Source organism: Dromiciops gliroides, chromosome 2, assembly GCF_019393635.1.
Source record: "Dromiciops gliroides isolate mDroGli1 chromosome 2, mDroGli1.pri, whole genome shotgun sequence".
NCBI classification, from domain to species: domain Eukaryota; kingdom Metazoa; phylum Chordata; class Mammalia; order Microbiotheria; family Microbiotheriidae; genus Dromiciops; species Dromiciops gliroides.
In genome coordinates, this window is record NC_057862.1 from 233,603,249 (window position 1) to 233,619,890 (window position 16,642).

The following is a 16,642-nucleotide window of genomic DNA, read 5'->3' on the forward strand; positions in this document are numbered from 1 at the left end:
GGGACTAAATCTTGGGCTACAAGTTAGTTCCTTGTTTCAAAACTTTCATAATAGGGGCAGCTAGGTGGTGCAGTGGATAGAGCACCAGCCCTGGATTCAAGAGGACCTGAGTTCAAATCTGACCTCAGACACTTAACACTTACAAGCTGTGTGACACTGGGCAACAAGTCACTTAACCCCAATTGCCTCACCGAAAAAACCAAAACAAAAAAAACCTTCATGATTCCTTATCTGAGTCCCTTTCCCTACGTATGAAACAGTACCTAGTAATGCCTTCTTCCAAGAAACCTCCCTGGGAATGTTAAGAGAATGTGAAAATGAATGTGAGGTGCTATGAGCTCTTGGGAAAAAAGCCAAAAGGAAAGTCTGAGAAAGTGAGTTTTATTCTGTCCCTATTTGGGGGGTGAGTCCCAGATTTGAACACCCAGAAACTATTTCCCTTTCACTAAAGAGGAGACTAAGCAGTTGAGGTAGCAATATAATTGGGAGTTTTCCCTTGAAACAAAGGCCATAATCTGGACCTTCATTTGAGAAGGTCAGGGGTGGGTAGGGGAGGTTGATACTCCAGGGACACTGATGGGAGGGTACTCCTCCCAAGTGGGAGGCAGGAAAAGGTGAGGCAAAGAAGCTCCCAATATGCTATCTGGTAGCTTTCTATTTTAACTGTTTTTACTGATAGATGCTAACCTCTGTTGTTCCTGTGTCTATGAAGGACTTAAAGTTTAAATTTAAATTTGTTACCTTAGGAGAAAACCCTAATTAAAACTGGGTAATGGATGAAGCCTAGAGTACAGCTAGGTGGTATAGTGGATAGAATGCTCGCCCTGGAGTCAGAAGGACTTGAGTTAAAATCCAACATCAGACACTTACTATCTGTGTGACCCTGGGCAAGTCACTTAACCCTGTTTGCCTCAATTTCCTCATCTGTAAAATGAGGTGGAGAAGGAAATAGCAAACCACTCCAATATCTTTGCCAAGAAAACCCCAAATGCAGTCAGGAAGAGTCAGGTATTACTAATTGACTAAACAACAACAACAAAAGATTGTAAAGATTTCAATCAGGGGCACCTAGGTGGTGCAGCGGATAGAGCACCTGCCCTGGATTCAGGAGGACCTGAGTTCAAATCCAGCCTCAGACCCTTTACACTTACTAGCTGTGTGACCCTAGGCAAGTCACTTAACCCCAATTGCCTCACAAAAAAAAAGGAAAAAAAAGATTTCAATCAGCTAAGAGACAGAAGTGAGGTGATACACCCCAAGCTAAATGGGTAGTTGATGTGGGAGAATGGAAGCATGACCCAAGTAGGCTTATAGGATCTTAGCCTGCTAAGTTGGATAGAGTTCAGAGCCAGGAGTCAGGAAGGCCTGAGTTCAAATCTATATTCAGATTCTTACTAGTTGTGGAAACCTGGGTAAATAAACAACCCCTGCCTCAGTTTCCTCATCTGTAAAATCGGAATAAAATAGCACCTACTTCCCAGGGCTAGTGTGAGGATGAAATAAGAGAATATTTGTAAAGCACTTAGCACAGTGCCTGGCACTTAGTAAGTACTTAATATGTGCTTGTTCCCTTTCTGCCTTCATAGGCTCCTCAATCTACAGCTGGAAATGTTCAGGCCTTGCTTCTATAGTCTGTGACACAGTAGCCAAACATCTTCAGCTTGAAAGTCTGGGGGTCAGAAGGTTTGCCCCTTTTCCCTGGTCCATCCAATTCTAGCCCACCCTTCTAGGCTTGGGTTGTGAGGAAAATTAGTTGGTTTAGTCTCATGTCTCCAGATAAGGGGGAGATTAGAAATCCCCTTCTTACGAGGAACTAGAACAAATCAACAAAGACCTTCCCTTCCCAATTCACACACCAGCTGTCAAATAACACACACTGCAGGTGTGCAACCCATCTGAGCTGGATCAAAGCCAGTGTCCCAAGAAGCAAGGGCACTCTGGGTAAGTGATCTCTGCATGACCTCTGCCTGGAAGATCCCCTGTTATCAGGGACCTACTTTGACAGCAAACATGGATGGATTTGCAGTTGAGAAAATAAAGAAAAAATAGACAGCTAGAGAGGGTCCATATAGCAACTGGAATGCTTGAGGGAGGGGAGGGGATCCTGGCTATAATAAAAACTCCCAGGGGGCAGTAAGAGCCTCCATATCCCCCTACATGTCCTTCATTCTTTTCCTTAGTGAGGGAAAAATCCATAGAAAACAAATGCACATCTGAGTGCTGGTAGCAAGATGGCTGAAAGGGTTGGTTTGAGGTTTTTGTTTTTAGCTGCCAGACGACTCTCTCTCTCTAAAGCAATAAGCATGATTAATTGCAATCAACTCCTCTCTACCATAATGTAGGAAAGCTAGATGTCACCCTGTGGCTTCAGTCCAGACTCTTGTAGTTACCTGTGGCTGCCACGAGGTGTCATTGATCTGTCACTCCACCTACCCAGAGCCAAATTACATGGCAGTTTCAGTATCCACTTCAAAAGACCCACTAACAATTCAGGTTTTCCTCAGCAGGCAGGCAGGCATGTCCAGGGGGTTAAGGGTCCTACAGAAAGCACTCCTTATGACCTCCTTTATCTAATAATGGTATTAATAACACCATGTGCTTATGGAGCAGTTCTACTTTGTCAGTCATTTATCCTTTCATAAGATACCTGCAGGTAGGCATTATTTCTATTTTATAAATAAAGATGCTGAAACTTTGAGAGTTGAAATACTTGCCTGGGGTCCCAGTGGAATCTCAGTGATGGGGATAGTGGGGCCACTAGAACCTAATAAGGAACTCCTAATATTTCAAGCTTGAAGGGGCCTTAGACATCAGAAGATCATAGATTTTGAACTGGAAGGGACTTCAGACATCAACTGATCTAATCTCATGATTTAACTGAGTAAACTGAGGCTCAAAAAGAGTCTATGACTGGGGCAGCTAGGTGGCGCAGTGGATAGAGCACTGGCCCTGGAGTCAGGAGGACCTGAGTTCAAATCCAGCCTCAGACACTTAACACTTACTAGCTGTGTGACCCTGGACAAGTCACTTAACCCCAATTGCCTCACTTTAAAAAAAAAAGAGTCTATGGCTTACTTTTCAGTACGCTATGCTGACTCTTCCACAAATTTCTCCCTTTATCAGTGAAATCTTTACCAGGTACATCACTAAGTTGGGACCTGAGTTCAAATCCTGGCAGTTTGATTTTAGGCAAATGATATGTTTGACTTTAGGTAAGTAATTTTTCTCTCCCTCTGCCTTAGTTTCCCTATCCTCAAAATCACACGGTTAGCTAAACATGACTTCAAAAGCTTTGGCTAAATGGAACATAGCCCTCTCCTTACAAGAGGGATGTTGCACATCAACTACAATTCACCAGATGGCAGCAGAAGAACTGAAGAGACTGTATAAGTCAAAGACCAGTATATGGTAGCAGGGAATTAAGAGTGGAGACACCCAGCAGAAAGCAGTTCACTCAGGGATGCCCAGCAGAGAGCACCAGAGTAGAGAGAACAGAGCAACAGAGGTCCCCATCTTGGTGAAGAAAGCAGGTTACCCAGTGGCACCACCTGAGGATAATGGTGCCCAATGATATTAGTAGAAAACATCAGTAGCTCTATAGAATTTGAAATATGAGGTACTCAGCTATGTCAGTGGCCCAGCCACATGCATTTCCCATGGGTATGTCCCTTCATGAGTGTTCCCTAGCCATGTGTGCCCTTCCATGTCTGTTCCCTAGTCCTGCTAATGCCATGTATGTTTTCTTTCCTTCATTGATAGCATAAAGAAATGTACCCCTATGTATTGGGAGCAGCTTCCCTGTCACTAATTTTTCTATGCTGTTTTATTAAATGTCTTTTGCTTTGAACTGTGTCTGCTGGTTGGTTTAGTGAAAGAAACACATTGGTAGGGGCTTCTAAGCTATGGTTTTTAGTGGATGCTGCCCCACAAAAATGTGTTGAACCTGAGTTAGCTTTTTCAGGGCCCAGAGGGGGTATATGTATGTGTATATGTGTATTTCCCCTTTAAGAATGTTCCTTTTGCCAAGGATGTAGAGAGGAGAACAGAATCATTATTGTCCCCATCAAGCACACTTATGAAGGACTTGGCAAGTGACTGGAGAAAATAATTTAGGCAGAGTTTCTGCCCTTCCTAGGGTACCGTAGGGAACAGGCTATTTTGCCATAACTAAAAAGCAGGTTGGAGAGAAGTCTGGTTTGCACATGATTATGCATTCTTCCTAGGGGTGACCCTTTCTCTGGAAGTTTACACTCTAAGAAAGACAACACTGATGTGGACAGATCTCATTATTCATAGGACCATCAAGGAAGGATGTTAGAAACTATCTGTTCCAACCCTTCATTTTACAGATAAGGAAACTAAAGCCCAGGGAGATGAAATTATCTTCCAAAGTGACATAACAAGTGAGTGGCTTATCTGTAACTAGAACCTGGGTCTCCTACTTCCTAGCTCATTGGGCTCTGCACCACACCATGCTGCCCTCAGTGTAAAAAGCAGGCAAGTAGGATAACATTAATGTGGACAGATGTTCAAGTCATACATAGGTAACAAACAGAACAAATATCAGATAAGAATATAACAGATTTGTATATTTCATCTATAGTATGTTCAAACAAAGAGAAAAAAAAATCCTGGGAATTCCTGGGAGTGACGCAAAAGTACCTGGGGTCACACATTTAGACCAGGTAGTGTCACTGGAGAGAGGTAGGAGGGAAATGGCCCCATCTCTTCCAATTTGCCTGGGGAGACTTTGTGGAGAAAATGGGCTCTCTGAAGTTGTTTAAATGACAAAAGGAAGAAAGCACAGGCCAGTTGGAGTAGGCAGGATATTTCTGGCATGTGGGAATGGGATTTATTGAAGGTGGCAGGGCTCAGGTGGAATAAAGTGAGGCAGGAATTGATTTTCAGAAATCTGCTTTCCTATTCAACTCAAAAGAAAAAGGGCTGCTTTATCTGAACTGTCACATAAATCCTATGAGTTCTTGTACTTGGGGTAAGTTCAGTTGAGCTGGGGGTTGAGGTAGAGGCTGTAGTTAAGTGAGGAAAGGGGGCGGTCCATCATCCAGAGTCCTGCCCTCAACCTCCTGAGGCTGGGGTGGAAGGAAGAAGAGAGGGGGCACCCTAGCAACAGAACCCTATGAGAGTAGAGGTGGTATGGGTGTGGTTGCTTCATATGGTTGGAAGCAAAGTTCCAAACCTACGATATAGTGAAAGGGAATAGGGATCTCCCACCCTAACTCCCATGTTGACACACCCAAGGCAAAATCCTGGTTGACAGGTGGCAGAGTGGATAAAGAACCACACTGGGAGTCAAGAAAGCCTGAGTTCCAATCTTTCATCAAGCAGTTTCAAGCTCAGTGACCCTGGTCAAATCCCTTAACTTGCCTCAATTTCAGTTTCCTCATCTATAAAGTGAGGACAATTATAGCACCTACCTCGAAAGGTTGTTATAAGGATCAGATGGGAAAAAGGAAAAAAATGCATTTCACTTTGCAAAAGTTTAAAGCCTTATATAAATCGTAGCCATTATTATTAGTGTGCCAGGTACATTTCTGCTAGGTAGACAAAGGGCAGAAAAATTGTTTCTCAGTTTCCTTGGATCTGGAGGAGGGCAGAGCAATGGCTGCTCTGGGGAGGTCTCTTCAAACCCTCATCATCTGATGCCCTTTATTATTTAAGTGCATCCAGACTCATGCCACTGTCAGGCCACACGAGAGGCAAGGCCAAAGACAGGCCAGAGTGGATAGCAGATGTCTCAGTAAGGCATTGTAAGAAGGTTCAAGGTAAGGGGACTAATGGATGACAGCTAATTGCCAGCCCAGGTCTTGACTTATCCACCAAGGTGATCAAAGGTGCAACGACAGAACATGGAAGAACAACTATATTTATGCCTTTTTAATGCTGGCTGTGTTGCTGTTAGAGGGAAGGATATAGGAATGGGTTTAGGAAAGAGGCCTTGGGTATATGTGTTGAGGAGTCTGGAGTAGTAGGGGGTCATATATGCTAGATCAGGGGGAGGTTGGCAGCCTATGACCCTAAGGCCATTCACTGAATACTGCCCAAGACCACTTTTGATGCTTTGCTCCTTATTATACGTATGTCTTTCTGAGTTCTACCTTCTTTCTCTCCTCATTATCTCCCTCCCTTTCTTTCTCTCTCTCTCTCCCCCCGCCCCTTTTTTCATGGCTTTAACTAAGCCTTACACCTTACAGGGTTACCCCCTAGCCATTGCTTAGTCTAATTCAGAGCTTAAAAGGTTGCTGAGCCCAGGCCAAAAAAACCAGTTAGGTAGCAGATGAGGAGGGAGGGGGAGAAAGAGAGAGGGAAGGAGAGGGAGAAGGAGAGGGAGAGGGAGGAGAGGGAGAGAATCAGTCATGCGTCCCCCACCCACCCCTTCCTCGACTCCACAAGATGGCAGTAAGAACCCTTTGGAATATAGAGCTGTTTTCACTCTCACCTTCTGAAGTACAGGGAAAGAAAGAAAACCACTGCTGCCCAGATCTGTATTATGAGGCACTCTCTATCCCTGGCTGGAACTGCAATTAATGTCCTTTTCTTCTGGTAATCATTGAAATATGTGGTAGGACAGAGTACGTGGGCCACCAATTACTTCACATCCTGGGCAGGAAGGATGGCTTCTTTGATTGCTGTTAGAACTGAGGAAGAGTGAGGGTTATTGGCCCCTGTTGCAGGTGACAAGAGATGGGAAGAAAAAAGGAAAAAAATAATCAGAGAGAAACTTGATTCTCTATAAAAACCTAGCCCAGCCCAGCCCAACCTACCCTACACCACCAAAGCCAAATAAAATAACCAAGAATTCTGACCCCTGGGTAGATTCAGATGAGAAGGGAGTGTTGGGGGGTGGGGGGAGGTGTGAAGGTGGCTTTTTCCCTTAGAAGCTAGCTCCAGTCTTCCGGCATAGCTGATGACCTCCATCCCCTAGTTCAGGGGTGAGGGGAAGGGTAGGGGGAGAAGTGTAGGACACAGTGTAATGGGAGAAAGCAGGACCCATGAGACAGAAAGGGGAGGAAGTGGTAAGAACACCTCCAAGATGTCATCACCCTAGAGCAGAGCCTTGATCATCCAGCCCTACTTACTTCTCTCTACCCCCTCTCTCCACTCTCCCTGAAATCTATTCACTGGGAGATAAGATTAGAATACCCTAATTCATCCTTAGAAATGGTAAATTGGGACTGGTCCCAGCCACCTTAAGAAGCCTGGGCACCACCTCCTTCCTTACTTCCATAGGCAAATGATCCTACTCAGCCTCATAGTGCCAGCTAAGAGGAAGCTAGGTCAGCTCTGGCCTTAAGGTTGGAACTGGTCTTTGGGGACAGCCTAGCAGGGTGAAGAGTGACAGAATCAAATATGTCTGGAGAGTACTGAGATACCTAGCTGCACAGCCAAAATTAGCATGGACTGCTGCTTCTGTGCAAGCTATTAATGTTAGTACTCTGGTTCCTGAGGCTGGTGACAACTCTGTGCTGGGCACTGCAGGGGAAAGGTGAAGAGGGATAGGATAGAGAGGGGATCTTGGTATTCCTAAGGGAAGGAAAGGGGTAAAAAGAGGTATTCTCAGGGCCCTGTTTCTTCTAAACTGGATTATCAGAGACCTATTGTACCTCAGGTGCTCTTCTCACTTTCTCCTATTAAAAGACACTCTCCTCGGTTTCTCTAGAGGCTTAGTCTCCAAGTCCTTCAACCCCACCCCCACCCCCCTTTGCGCACCCTCCAGATGTCCAACTTCAGGTCCCCTGACCTAGAATTCAGGAACTTGGGTTGAAATACAAATGGTGTGAGGGAGAGTGAGTAGGGTGTTGGGTCTAGGCAATAGAGGGGAGTGTAGAAGAGTTAAGCAGTGCACTCAGCTGTATTTGTGTGGTGCTGAAATTCAGTGCTTCTCTTCAGAAAATTTCCTTGAGCTTTGATCGATAAAAAGCCATGGAGTTGGTGGGAGGACAGGAGAGCTGAGAGGGTTCATTAAACTTGATTTTTCAGGGCAACAACTCAAGGAGGTGCGTCAACCTTGAGCTTCCTAATCCATTCTTAAACTTCCTGGTCACTGAATCTCATAAATCTTCCTGGTAGGCCGATCGCCATTGTGATTGTTCACTATCTGGGGACTCCATCCCCATTTCCCTATGGTTTCTTCAGTAGAAAGGAAGTCTCTTACGGACAAGGACATTTTCTGTTTCTGTCTTTGTAGCCCTAGCTACCAATAAGTCTAACAAATTATAGCTGATTTCTATATGGTGGTTGGAGTTACACTGGATTCCCCCTTCCAGCCAGGCCCACCCAGCTGCCTGCGTTCCTGCATAACAAAGAGAGGATGCCCCCTCTCAGTGAATGGGGCTGTTTCTAGGGTGAGGATGTATATTTTTTAACTTCTCCAGGAAGGTCACTGGAGGGTCTTCAATACGTGCAGTCTCAGGCCTGTTACGGTTTTCTCATACAATTTAATCTGCTGCCTGGATGGCCTCCAGCGTCCAAGCCAGGGACAATCTTCAGCCTTTGGAATTGATTTCCTGGAATTGGGGAAGGCCCAGCCAAGCATCCAGATGACAGATGTGTGTTTGCAAGCGTTTGATACATCAAGGCGACTAGCAGGAGAAAGTTAAAATTCCCTCTCCACCCAGCGCCCGGCTATGCTAATCACCCCCCATCCCCGCCTACCTCCCTCCTCAAAATCCTCTTTGTTTGGTGTTTTCCTTGGGAGGAGAACTCGCTGCTAGGACTCACAGTGAACTCCCTTTCTGAAGAAGTGCAGTTGGGCAGGAGGGATGCAAATACCTTCCTTCTTTCTCAGAAACTGGGGGTTCCATCCTGACCTCCTTCCTGACCCAACCCACAAAGCACGGGCTTCTTCTCTCTTGGGATACAGTGTATTGGCTAAGCTCATTCATCAGAGCCAAGGGAGCTGGGGGCCTCATCCAGTGTCAAAGGCTGTGGTACAAACTGCAGGAAAAGCTGAGACTGGAGAATCTGCAGTAGGAGGGAAAGCTGCATATTAATAAGGAAAACTAGTAAACCCACCAAGGGCCTGGAAGGGAGATGGGGATGGGAAGCAAAACTCGACCCCCATCCCCACTTCCTTAGAGGGCTACAGAGAGATTCTAGGACATGAAGTGCAAATGCCCCTGGGAAATCTCCTCTCCTGCCCCTTGCTATCTTCAAAGGTGACCCCATACAAGAACTAAGTATGGAGCAGGCCCTTTCACTAAAGCACACTGTAGTGGGAAGAACACTGGATTTGAAATCAGAACAACTGGGCACAAATCCCCCCTTTTTCCCCTAATGGCTTAAAAGTGATCTCCATCTCTCCGAGCCTCAGTTTCCTAGTTGGGAAAATGACAGTCTCTAAAATCCCTTCTAGCACCATAGCTATGAGGCTCTAATAATGCTAAGACAAGACAACTGGCCCCTGAGGGAGAAACCACTCCCCCACCCCCCACCACATCCCACTTGGAACTTATGAAAAATTATGATAGCTGACATGTATATACCAGTTTGAGTTTTGTAAAGCATTATACACATTAGTAAATCACCAAGTACTACTTACCATGCCTTAATCAATGTGAAGGACACTGCTCAGTGCTGGGGGGTGGGGGTGGGGGAGCCAGGAATACAAAAACACCAATGAAACTGCCCCTCCCCTCAAGAAGCTTACTTTCTATAGGATAAAACAATATGTACACATAAGTCTATATGTAAAAGTATATCTAAAATATATACAAGGGGGACAGCTAGGTGGTGCAATGGATAAAGCACCGGCCCTGGATTCAGGAGGACCTGAGTTCAAATCCTGCCTCGGACACTTGACACTTACTAGCTGTGTGACCCTGGGCAAGTCACTTAACCCTCATTGCCCCGAAAAAACAAACACCAAATAAAGTATATACAAGGTAACGAGGAGGCACTACCACCTAAAATGACGAAATTTGGTCTCATGTAGGACGCAGTATTTGAACTGACACAAGGAAACTAAGGATTCTCAGTGACTGGGGTGAAGAGAATGCTTTCTTTGCAGGCATGGAGAGGAGAGACAGTGTTACATGTAAGGACAGAAGGGAAAATGGACTGCTTATCAAGTGCATATGGGGAACTAAGGGATAATAAGGTTGGAGGGGTAGGCTGGGGCCAGATTGTGAAGGGTTTTAAACGTCTGAGAGCTTGTTTGTCTGTTGTCTCCCCCATTAGAGACATATGAGTTCCTTGTGATCAGGGACTGTCTCTTGCTTGTCTTTGTATCTCCAACAACTTAGCACCATGCCTGGCACATAGTAGGCAGTTAATAAATGCTAGTTCATTGTCTGACTCACAACTCTGAGTTAGGTATTATTGGTATTGAGTATTGATGTAATATGTCAACACTAAAGTAATATCATATTGATATTATGGATCCGTATCAATGTAATATATCATTTTGCTATAATCTAATCCTCTCATACCATCATGAAGATAACTAGTAATTACTTATAGCACCATTAGATCTTTGCAATAATAGCTACCATTTGTATAGTGATGATTGTCCCAGATACTGAGCTAAGATTAACAAATGTTGTCTCATTTGATCCTCACAACAATCCTGGGAGGTAGGTGCTATTATTATCTCCATTTTACAGAGGAGGAAACTGAGGCAACTAGAGGTTAAATGATTTTTCCAGGTCTAAGCAGCTAGCAAGTACTGGAGGTGGAATTTGAACTCAGGTCTTCCTGACTCCAGGTCTCTCACTCTGTCCACTTTGCCACCTACCTGCCTCTAGATCTTGGAGTGAGGAAGCCTTGAACTTGGGTTTTCACTTTGATGCATACTGGCTGGACAAGTCATTTAACTTCTTGGTGGCCCAGTCAGCTCTCTTAAGATTATAAATTACAAATGCTGATGTTCATCAGCATCATTAAAGGAAGTTTTCCATACCAGAAATTCCCATAATGATAAAATCAGAGGTCTAGACAAAAACAAACAAACAATGCCCCCCCTTACATATATATAGTACTTTATATTTATAGAAAGATTTAAGGTATTGTGCTGTCACATCAACCCTATGCAATGGATAGTATTGATATTATTGTTCCCATTTACAGATTAAAAAGTTGAGAGTTAAATGATTTGCCTAAGGTCACACAGCCATTGGTGAACTAGGACTTAAAAGTCAGATCTTCTAATTCTAGAAATCCACATTCCCGCCCCTGCCCCCCATACCACAGACCTGTGGGGCAATAGTGTTCTAGGCCAGGAGTCAGGAAGATGAATTCAAATCCTGCCTCAGTCACTTGCCAGCTGGATGACCCTGGAAAAGTCACTTAATCTCTGTTTGCTTCAGCTTCCTCATCTCTATAAATAGGAACCTACTTTCCAGGGTTGCTGTGAGGATCAAATGAGATAAGAATTGTAAAGCATTTAACACACTCCCTGGTACACAGTAGGCACTTCATAAATGCTTGTTCCCTTCCCCTGCATATCCCCTACATATCAGGTTCCCTCCCTCCCATCAAAACAAACCTCAGAATGAGAGGGAATTACAACATGGATCAGACTTTCATTATTTTCCAGACTGGACAGATGAAGCCATGGTTGAGAGATAACGAAAGAGATCCCTGAAATGTTTCTCAGGTCCCTGGGGAACTTATAAAGCTTGGAGCTTATTTTCCTCTGTTTATTTTTTACCAAGTGAAGGAGGCTAAGGCCTCTTAGAATCCCAAATTTCCTTCAAGACTCAGCTCTAGTACCACCTAGCTAATGCCACCCCCTCAATCATCTTGAGCCTATTTTGTATACATTTTGAATATAAATGTATAACCCACCTGCTACACCTATTGATGCACGTTTGGTTTCCCCCAATAGACTGTAAGCTCACTGAAGGCAAGGACTCCTTTAACCTGAATCTCTGTAATGGCATTCCCTTGCACTTAGTAGGTAATAATTTGTGTCCCCAGTGCTTTGCACACAGTAAGAGCTTAATAAATGCTTCCCTACACCCCACCCCTTCATTCCATAAATACTTATTGGTTGATTATCTGCATGCTGGCCTCTTCTTTTTCCTTCCCCTGCCATATTTCAGACTCTCATCCCTCAGACCCTGATTTTACCTGTCTTGGGCCTACCAAAATCACTCTCTAGCCATCTCCAAGCCAAGCTATTGTACCCACCCTTCCAACTCTCTATTAAGAGTATAAGTTTCGGGGTCAGCTAGGTGGTGCAGTGGATAAAGCACCGGCCCAGGATTCAGAAGGACCTGAGTTCAGATCTGACCTCAGACACTTGACACTTACTAGCTGTGTGACTCTGGGCAAGTCACTTGGTCCTCGCTGCTTCACCAAAAACAAAAACAAAAACAAGAATATAAGTTCCCAAAGGGCTGGGACTGTCTTGCTTGCTTTAATTTGAATCCTCAGCATTTAACACAGTATCTGGGTACATTGTTGTTGTTCAGTTGTTTTTCAGTCATGTCCAACTCTTCATGTACCCATTTGAGGTTATCTTGGCAAAGATACTAGAGTGGTTTGCCATTTTCCTCTCCAGCTCATTTTACAGATGAGGAAACTGAGGCAAGCAGGGTTAAGTGACTTGCCCAGGGTCACACAGCTAGTAAGTGTCTGAGGCCAGATTTTAACTCAGGAAGAGGAGGCTTCCTAACTAATTCCAATGCTCTATCCACATTGACACCTAGCTGCCCTCTGGGAACATAATAAGTTCTTTTTGTTTGTTTGTTTGTTTTTAAGTAATAAATGTTTTTATTTATAGTTTTGGGTTCCATTTTTTTATCCCTCCTTCCCTCCCTCCCCTGCCCCTCCCTGAGGTGGTAAGCAGATATAGGTTATACATGTGTAATTGTGTAAAACATTGCCATATCTGTCATTTTGTATAAGAAACCTTGAATAAAAGAAAAATAATGAAAGAAAGTGAATAATAGCATGCTTCAGTCTGCGTTCCATCAATATCAGTTCTTTCTTTGGAGGTGGACAGTATGTTTTATCAATAGTCCATTAGGATTGTCTTGGATCCTTGTATTGCTGAGAATAGTTAAGTCATTCACAGATCTTCATCAAACAACGTTGCTGTCACTGTACAATGTTCTCTTGGTTCTGCTCACTTCACTATACATCAGTTCATCCAAGTCTTTCCAGGCTTTTCTGAAATCATCCTGCTTGTCATTTCTTATAGCACAATAATATTCCAGCACCATCATATAGCACAGTTTGTTTAGCCATTCCCCAACTGATGGGCATTCCTTTGTATAATCAGTTCTTAATAATGTTTTTTACTCATTAATTAACTTGTAGGTAGGGCCCTAAAGAAAGAAGGCCCCTGTTGCATAATAAAATTGGCCGCGGAAATCTATAACCTAGGTTTTCAATCAAGCCTAGGATAATTTTTGTGCTGACCTCAGATTGGTAAAGAAAATGCTTTTTGCATTGAACCTATTATGTCCTTAGAGTAGCAATATTTAGGGGGCAGATAAAGAACCTATAATAATAATCATAGATAATGTTTATATAGTGCTGTGTCCTAAGCCCTTTACAATTATTATTGTATTTGGTAATCATAACAATCCTTGGAGATAAGTCATATTATTATCCCCATTTTACAGATGAGGAAACGGAGATAAACAGAGGTAAAGTGATTTGTCCTGGGTCCCATAGCTAGGAAGTGTCAAAGGGCATATTTGAACTCAGGTCTTCCTGATTCCACGCCCAGCACTTTATCCATGCTGTCCCTTAAAGGGGGAAAGTTTGTTCCAAGGCTTACCCATAGTCTTAATTTCTTCCAACCAAACACTGGTTACCCAAAAGATATTAATAGAAATTGGGAAAGTTATACAGATGTGAATTCGTTATTTAGAGAGTGAATTAGTTCATTAGATGGAAGCAGCATGAAATGTCAGATCAACCAAGAAAGGAGCTCTGCTCTAAATTCTCTAACTCTCTAAAAGTCTCTAGGGAGGCAAGCTGAGAATCAGGGGTGTGTCAAGGAGCCAGCTTCCCCACCATAGCTGCAGTTTTCACAGTCTTTCTCTCTATCCCCACAATGTCTGGATTGGGCCCAGAGAGAACCATGCATCTCTCTCTCTCTCTCTCTCTCTCTCTCTCTCTCTCTCTCTCTCTCTCTCTCTCTCTCTCTCTCTCTCTCTCTCTCCCCCTCTTTACCAGACCCATTCTGGTGGCAACCCTTGTGAACGAGGACTACTTACACATGCGAGTGGAATTGAATAAGCCTCTCCCTGGAAAGGGAGAAAAGTATAACCAATAGTAATGCTGGCAAATAAATCAAGTGTCTGTGACAATATTCGTTTCTGGATGTGATATCTGAGTTCCAAACAGACAGACCTATCTAGAGACATCTAATATTCAGGACTGGGGATGACTCCTGCCAGTCCTCAGAGACCCTAGAGCTTTAATTCCAGCCCCTGCTCTGCATGGGAGGGGAAGGTCATGGGGGTGGGGTGTAGATAGAATTTCTCCACCCCTGCTGTCTTGTAGGGGATCTCTGCTAAGTCTTCTTCCAGATAACTTGTTGCAGAGGTGGTGGTGGTGCTGCTACTGATTCTGCTGATTTCTGCTTATCCTTTCCTTCCAAAGCCCCAAAGTGGAAGAACATAGCCTGGCCCCGCCTAGCATCACCTAATTCTGGACTCCTAAAAGGAATCCAGTTTGTCCCATAGGCACAGGAACCAGCTGACTATGGGGGAGGAAACTGCATACTTCATGGTCTTCTCTGAGAAGTCTGTAGGGAGATTTTATTCCATACCCTTTCCTTCTTCTCCTTTGGGCTGCTCCTCATTTCTGCTTAGCTAACAGAATGACTGTGCTACTGGAAAGAAGAGGCCCCATAGGACACCAGCAATTGGAACCAACTTTCTTGTACCCCTAAGGCTGTGGCAGAACTTTGCTTGTACCATTTTTCACTGGATAAAATTAAGAGGACTGTGAATAGAGTGACATGGGGGTCAAGGAGGTAGACGGAGAGAGAAAAGCATCCATCAGAAATCATATTCTTGTCTTTTTCTGGGTTCCTTTGAGTTCCTTCCCTAGCCAATTCTTTGCCATGGCTGATTTCATAGTGTCTTCATTACTTTATAATTTTCCAGATGCCTTCTTATTAGAGGCGGCTTTCATGGAGGGAGATCAGTATCTCTGCTGTGTTCGAGACAGTGGAGGACTGGGTCCTCTCCTCACTGATTACTGGCCTTTCCCCCCTTGCTCTAGGATCTCCTTTCTTCTAGCAGATTGGCACAATCCTCTCTTTTAAGCTCCCATCTTCTCTCTGCCAATACTCATTCCTCCAGATTTGGTTTTTCCTTTTTATCTCAATTCTCCCACATGCCTTCATGCAAACATAAAAGGGAGTTTGTTTTGCTTTCTCCAAAATGCTTTCTTCATACAATTATGAAAATGTTTGGGTCCTATGAAGTAGACAGAACAAATATTCTCCCTCATTTTACAGATGAGGAAACTGAGGATTTGTCTAACATCATGTGAAGTTGAGCTGGACCTCAAAATCCCTGGGTTTTTTTTTAGCTTTTTGGCTACAAGAATGCCTTCCCACCATAGGGCACTGATGTGATTTGGTCTAATCCTGATTCCCCACTGCTGATGTCTTGCTGAAAAAAAAAATTCATATCTTATCAGGGCCTCCTGTCTTCTGGCATCTTCCTTTGGTATAGAATCTCTTTTTCCAATGACTCTGGATTAGGTGGGGCTGTGGGGAAAATAGACTAGTTATACTCTCAAGCACAAAAAAAAAGAGAGAGATCTGGGCTTGTATGGTTTGCCTTGACTCTATGAACCTTGGTGACTTGTCACCTGCTACAGTTCTAAATTGTTGTTCAGTAGTTCCAGAGTAGTATCCAACTCTTCCTGACCCCTTTTTAGGGTTTTCTTGGCAAAGATACTGGAATGGTTTGTCATTTCCTTTTCCAGCTCATTTTACAGATGAGGAAACTGAGGCAAACAGGATAAAGTGACTGGTCCTGGGTCACACAGCTAGTAAGTGTCCAAGGCTAGATTGGAACTCAAGTCTTCCTGACCCCAGGCCCAGTCCTCTATCCACTGCACCATCTATCAGCAGTTGCATGATTTTTTTTTTTTTTGGTGAGGCAATTCGGGTTAAGTGACTTGCCCAGGGTCACACACAGCTAGTAAGTGTTAAGTGTCTGAGGCCGAATTTGAACTCAGGTTCTCCTGAATCCAGAGCCAGTGCCCTATCCACTGTGCCACCTAGGTTCCCCTAGCAGTTGCATGATCTTAAATTGACAATATGAAAGCCATATTTTTAGGGTCCATTCAAACCATGATGACTCAGAACACAACATGGATATGTTTAGAGACCTATGATAACATTCTTCTTGCTTCCAGGACAAACTCCTTAACTTTGTAGTCAAAGACCCTCTGTGATCTGTGGGGACCAATTTTTAATTGGGGAGTGCTAGCTAAGCGGCTCGCCACAATATTGGGGCAAGGAAGAAGACCAGCAGCCTCCCTCAAAACAGAACAAGAATGAACTTAAAAACAAAACACAAACAGGATCAGTAGGATCAAGGGAAAGGAAATAAAATGGGGAAAGGGAAATTATAATACCTGAAAATACCACCGCCCAGGAATCAGCTGAAAATACGCAGCAGAACGCCAGTCGCTCTCCAGC